Source organism: Drosophila biarmipes, unplaced genomic scaffold (genome assembly GCF_025231255.1).
Source record: "Drosophila biarmipes strain raj3 unplaced genomic scaffold, RU_DBia_V1.1 ptg000036l, whole genome shotgun sequence".
NCBI classification, from domain to species: Eukaryota; Metazoa; Arthropoda; class Insecta; order Diptera; family Drosophilidae; genus Drosophila; species Drosophila biarmipes.
The window spans coordinates 1-7,500 of record NW_026114548.1 but is presented as its reverse complement, the minus strand read 5'-3'; the positions used below and the strand labels follow the sequence as shown (position 1 = coordinate 7,500).

The 7,500-nt window shown below is 31.4% G+C and overlaps 1 non-coding gene across 1 annotated transcript; it reads left to right on the top strand.

The window, feature by feature from the left end:
- The first annotated feature begins 4,509 nt into the window (after positions 1-4,509).
- LOC127012249 (small subunit ribosomal RNA) lies at positions 4,510-6,505 on the top strand. Its single transcript, XR_007765762.1, has one exon. It is a non-coding gene; the product is annotated as a small subunit ribosomal RNA (ribosomal RNA).
- The last annotated feature ends 995 nt before the right edge of the window (positions 6,506-7,500 follow it).

Genomic DNA, 7,500 nt, shown 5'->3' with positions numbered 1-7,500 from the left:
AATATGAATCGTCATCTTATTACTGACGCGAAGATTGGCAAACATATAATATACAAATATTCCTAAGGTCTAGATTTTCAAGTAAGAGACCAATTTGATTAACATATCAATATAAGTACAACTCGACCATCTAATAATAACAATATGAATCGTCATCTTATTAGTGACGCGAAGATTGGCAAACATATAATATAAAAATATTCCTAAGGTCTAGATTTTCAAGTAAGAGACCAATTTGATTAACATATCAATATAAGTACAACTCGACCATCTAATAATAACAATATGAATCGTCATCTTTTTAGTGACGCGAAGATTGGCAAACATATAATATAAAAATATTCCTAAGGTCTAGAATCTTAAGCAATAGACCAATTCAACTAAGAGTTGACATATAAAAATATGTTCCTTTTAATGTTAGCAAAATTTTATCGTCACATACTGTTAGTGACGCGAACGTTTTTTTCTCCATGTTTATATGAATGTTTATTCAAAGGTAGAAAGGCAGGATCGTTATTTTATAAGTGAAGCGATAAAAAAATATTATGCAATAGGACATCTATTTATAAATATTTTTAAGTCTTAGAAATTCAAGTAAAGAGATTCAAGAAATTCATTCAACTTAGAGCGCACATATAATTAAAACTATTCCTGAGGTTTAGAAACCAAATTAAATAAAGAGGACATATAAACGTATGTGGTATTTTGATGGTAGTAAAAATGTATCGCGATATTATTAGTGACGCGACCAATTTTTATACTCTTTGCTCCATGTGCAAATATATCTAGTGTTTAGATAGTCAATTAAAAATGACAATTTTAACTAAAAGACTTAAAAAAGTGTTTGTCAAACTTATAATTTTGTCAATACTATATAAAACGCCAATCATATCCTTATAAAAGTAAATACGGTATATGGTTATAAATACAAAACCATATATAAATAAAAAAATGAAATCGTATGTATATGGCTTATAGGTATAATACCTATAAGGCATAATAATGTATAATATTAGCAAATATACATATAAAAGTGCATAAATTGTATAGATATGGCATAAAGAAGGCATTTATGAGAATAGCTAGTAGAATTTGCCCATACACTACTAGCGAAATGAGATATTTATACCTAGTGAGGGCGGCACTAGTACTATAAATTGTGGCAAAATAAATCTTATGCAAATGCATAGGATTTTGTCAATACCGTACAAAAAACTAAGTAAAACGTATGGATATTGAAAAATAAATGGATTATATTCATAAAATACGAATATTTCTTGCATTCTCTTGTTATACGAGAGAATATCATACGGAGCGGGCAGCCCCTAGTATAGTAAGCAGTCGAATGGGAGACAGCGTGTCCAAAAACACCTATAGGGAGGTGGTCGTTGGCGGACCTCTCCTCGTATTGGTCAAACTTATGATTTTGTCAATACTATATAAAACGCCAATCATATCCATATAAAAGTGAATACAGTATATGGATATGAATAAAAAACCATACATAAATAAAAAAAAATATGTATAAAAAATTATACATATATTTATATTAAGCAATCGTATGGATGTGGCTTATAGGTATAATACCTATAAGGCATAATAATGTATAATATAGCAAATATACATATAAAAGTGCATGAATTGTATAGATATGGCATATAAGTGACATATTTATGAGAATAGCTAGTAGAATTTGCCCATACACTACTAGCGAAATGAGATATTTATACCTAGTGAGGGCGGCACTAGTACTATAAATTGTGGCAAAATAAATCTTATGCAAATGCATAGGATTTTGTCAATACCGTACAAAAAACTAAGTAAAACGTATGGATATTGAAAAATAAATGGATTATATTCATAAAATACGAATATTTCTTGCATTCTCTTGTTATATGAGAGAATATCATACGGAGCGGGTAGCCCCTAGTATAGTAAGCAGTCGAATGGGAGACAGCGTGTCCAAAAACACCTATAGGGAGGTGGTCGTTGGCGGACCTCTCCTCGTATTGGTCAAACTTATGATTTTGTCAATACTATATAAAACGCCAATCATATCCATATAAAAGTGAATACAGTATATGGATATGAATAAAAAACCATACATAAATAAAAAAAAAATATGTATAAAAAATTATACATATATTTATATTAAGCAATCGTATGGATGTGGCTTATAGGTATAATACCTATAAGGCATAATAATGTATAATATAGCAAATATACATATAAAAGTGCATGAATTGTATAGATATGGCATATAAGTGACATATTTATGAGAATAGCTAGTAGAATTTGCCCATACACTACTAGCGAAATGAGATATTTATACCTAGTGAGGGCGGCACTAGTACTATAAATTGTGGCAAAATAAATCTTATGCAAATGCATAGGATTTTGTCAATACCGTACAAAAAACTAAGTAAAACGTATGGATATTGAAAAATAAATGGATTATATTCATAAAATACGAATATTTCTTGCATTCTCTTGTTATATGAGAGAATATCATACGGAGCGGGTAGCCCCTAGTATAGTAAGCAGTCGAATGGGAGACAGCGTGTCCAAAAACACCTATAGGGAGGTGGTCGTTGGCGGACCTCTCCTCGTATTGGTCAAACTTATGATTTTGTCAATACTATATAAAACGCCAATCATATCCATATAAAAGTGAATACAGTATATGGATATGAATAAAAAACCATACATAAATAAAAAAAAAATATGTATAAAAAATTATACATATATTTATATTAAGCAATCGTATGGATGTGGCTTATAGGTATAATACCTATAAGGCATAATAATGTATAATATAGCAAATATACATATAAAAGTGCATGAATTGTATAGATATGGCATATAAGTGACATATTTATGAGAATAGCTAGTAGAATTTGCCCATACACTACTAGCGAAATGAGATATTTATACCTAGTGAGGGCGGCACTAGTACTATAAATTGTGGCAAAATAAATCTTATGCAAATGCATAGGATTTTGTCAATACCATACATAAACCGTATGGATATTGAGAAGTTAATAGATTACATCTATAATATGAGAAGTATTTTAGTATTCTTATTAAATAAGAGAATACTATAAGGGTGAGTGGCAAAGAGAATTGAATATACCCGAATGGGAGACAGCGTGTCCAAAAACTACTATAGGTGGTGTGGCAAATATGAGGAAGGCAATATATCCATATAATGAAAATAAAAGTGCGTTTTCTTATTATATAAGAGAACACTATATGGGGTGAGTGGCAAAGTAAATTGAATATACCCGAATGGGAGACAGCGTGTCCAAAAACTACTATAGGTGGGTGTGGCAAATATGAGGAAGGCAATATATCCATATAATGAAAATAAAAGTGCGTTTTTCTTATTATATAAGAGAACACTATATGGGGTGAGTGGCAAAGTAAATTGAATATACCCGAATGGGAGACAGCGTGTCCAAAAACTACTATAGGTGGTGTGGCAAATATGAGGAAGGCAATATATCCATATAATGAATATAAAAGTGCGTTGTCTTATTATATAAGAGAACACTATATGGGTGAGTGGCAAAGTAAATTGAATATACCCGAATGGGAGACAGCGTGTCCAAAAACTACTATAGGATGGTCAATGGGCCGGCCGTCTGCTATTGACATATGTCAGTAGAGAAGATATTATCCGTCAAATTTGTTTCTTTATTCATTTATTTGAATACGAGACTTGGCTCCGCGGTTAATATTTTAAGCCCAAAGATAATAACGTTGAAACAAAGGCCAAGTTTCTATTGTACATAGAATAACAAATTGTTTCCGAATTTTATCGTTAATTTTAGGAGGTAGGCTAACATGATTTATATTATATGTGTATTATTAAATAATAATAGTACATAAAAGTCTACCAAAGAAATATAAAAATGTAATTATGAATACATTTTCAATATTAATATCAACTTATATTGTTGATAATAAAAAATAGCTATTAAGAGAGTTATTTAAGAAATTATATAATATATAATAAAGAGTATATATATAAATAATATATAAGTATATATTATTTAAGAAATAAATATAGTAGTAATAATTATATATATACACTCGGTTCTATTTTATATATTACCAGAGACTTATATGGATATATATAGATAAATTTTAAATTTATCGTCAAAATACAAATGATTAACTCAATATCTTATATTGGTTAAACAAAAATTGTACATGTGTGGATACAATATATTATGTATGTCGAACAAAAATGATATTTTAGAATGAAATGTGCATATATAAAGAAAATATATGAAAAAATAAATATTGTGTTTATAAAGAATATGATTCTTTTTGACATCAATAAAAACTTGTTATTATTAGTGGCGAAACAAGTATAAATTGGAAAACAAACGTATACGAATGCTATATAAAAATGGCCGTATTCGATAGAAATAAAATCTATAACAACATATATATTGCTAATTTCTATTCAAAAAATATGAATGAAATATGAATAAAAACATTATTCTGGTTGATCCTGCCAGTAGTTATATGCTTGTCTCAAAGATTAAGCCATGCATGTCTAAGTACACACGAATTAAAAGTGAAACCGCAAAAGGCTCATTATATCAGTTATGGTTCCTTAGATCGTTAACAGTTACTTGGATAACTGTGGTAATTCTAGAGCTAATACATGCAATTAAAACATGAACCTTATGGAACATGTGCTTTTATTAGGCTAAAACCAAGCGATCGCAAGATCGTTATATTGGTTGAACTCTAGATAACATGCAGATCGTATGGTCTTGTACCGACGACAGATCTTTCAAATGTCTGCCCTATCAACTTTTGATGGTAGTATCTAGGACTACCATGGTTGCAACGGGTAACGGGGAATCAGGGTTCGATTCCGGAGAGGGAGCCTGAGAAACGGCTACCACATCTAAGGAAGGCAGCAGGCGCGTAAATTACCCACTCCCAGCTCGGGGAGGTAGTGACGAAAAATAACAATACAGGACTCATATCCGAGGCCCTGTAATTGGAATGAGTACACTTTAAATCCTTTAACAAGGACCAATTGGAGGGCAAGTCTGGTGCCAGCAGCCGCGGTAATTCCAGCTCCAATAGCGTATATTAAAGTTGTTGCGGTTTAAAACGTTCGTAGTTGAACTTGTGCTTCATACGGGTAGTACAACTTACAATTGTGGTAGTACTATACCTTTATGTATGTAAGCGTATTACCGGTGGAGTTCTTACATGTGCTTAGATACTTGTATTTTTTCATATGTTCCTCCTATTTAAAAACCTGCATTAGTGCTCTTAAACGAGTGTTATTGTGGGCCGGTACAATTACTTTGAACAAATTAGAGTGCTTAAAGCAGGCTTCAAATGCCTGAATATTCTGTGCATGGGATAATGAAATAAGACCTCTGTTCTGCTTTCATTGGTTTTCAGATCAAGAGGTAATGATTAATAGAAGCAGTTTGGGGGCATTAGTATTACGACGCGAGAGGTGAAATTCTTGGACCGTCGTAAGACTAACTTAAGCGAAAGCATTTGCCAAAGATGTTTTCATTAATCAAGAACGAAAGTTAGAGGTTCGAAGGCGATCAGATACCGCCCTAGTTTCTAACCATAAACGATGCCAGCTAGCAATTGGGTGTAGCTACTTTATGGCTCTCTCAGTCGCTTCCCGGGAAACCAAAGCTTTTGGGCTCCGGGGGAAGTATGGTTGCAAAGCTGAAACTTAAAGGAATTGACGGAAGGGCACCACCAGGAGTGGAGCCTGCGGCTTAATTTGACTCAACACGGGAAAACTTACCAGGTCCGAACATAAGTGTGTAAGACAGATTGATAGCTCTTTCTCGAATCTATGGGTGGTGGTGCATGGCCGTTCTTAGTTCGTGGAGTGATTTGTCTGGTTAATTCGATAACGAACGAGACTCAAATATATTAAATAGATATCTTCAGGATTATGGTGTTGAAGCTTATATAGCCTTCATTCATGGTGGCAGTAAAATGTTTATTGTGTTTGAATGTGTTTATATAAGTGGAGCCGTACCTGTTGGTTTGTCCCATTATAAGGACACTAGCTTCTTAAATGGACAAATTGCGTCTAGCAATAATGAGATTGAGCAATAACAGGTCTGTGATGCCCTTAGATGTCCTGGGCTGCACGCGCGCTACAATGAAAGTATCAACGTGTATTTCCTAGACCGAGAGGTCCGGGGTAAACCGCTGAACCACTTTCATGCTTGGGATTGTGAACTGAAACTGTTCACATGAACTTGGAATTCCCAGTAAGTGTGAGTCATTAACTCGCATTGATTACGTCCCTGCCCTTTGTACACACCGCCCGTCGCTACTACCGATTGAATTATTTAGTGAGGTCTCCCGGACGTGATCACTGTGACGCCTTGCGTGTTACGGTTGTTTCGCAAAAGTTGACCGAACTTGATTATTTAGAGGAAGTAAAAGTCGTAACAAGGTTTCCGTAGGTGAACCTGCGGAAGGATCATTAATGTTTTAATATCCTTACCGTTAATAAAATATTTGTTTATATTATAATAAATACATTATAGTATTACAAATAAAATATGAATTGCCAAAATGTATATGAGATCTATTATAGATCAAATGAAATTTCGAACAAGCAAATCGAAATAATGCAAATATTAAAATTATATATTGTATTTAATACATATGAGAGAAATTAATAAGCAGCCAAAGCAAACAAATAAAAATTCGAACAAGCAAATCGAATTATTAAAATAATAATATTAAATTATTATTGTATATCCTTACCGTTAATAAAATATTTGTTTATATTATAATAAATACATTATAATAATACAAATAAAATATGAATTGCCAAAATGTATATGAGATCTAATATAGATCAAATAAAATTTCGAACAAGCAAATCGAAATAATGCAAATATTAAAATTATATATTGTATTTAATACATATGAGAGAAATAATAAGCAGCCAAAGCAAACAAATAAAAATTCGAACAAGCAAATCGAATTATTAAAATAATAATATTAAATTATTATTGTATATCCTTACCGTTAATAAAATATTTGTTTATATTATAATAAATACATTATAGTAATACAAATAAAATATGAATTGCCAAAATGTATATGATCTAATATAGATCAAATGAAATTTCGAACAAGCAAATCGAAATAATGCAAATATTAAAATTATATATTGTATTTAATACATATGAGAGAAATAATAAGCAGCCAAAACAAACAAATAAAAATTCGAACAAGCAAATCGAATTATTAAAATAATAATATTAAATTATTATTGTATATAAACACAATTAAAATACTGTGTGTATATGGATCATAATATACACGCGTTGCGATATGTATTGTTCATCTCAGTTATGCGCATACATTGGATAATGCAACAACCTAAAATGTACAATGTTGTACCTGGTTTTATACAGGTTAATGTTTTATATAAATTTCAATTTATATCGCTAAAAAAGTATTAATATA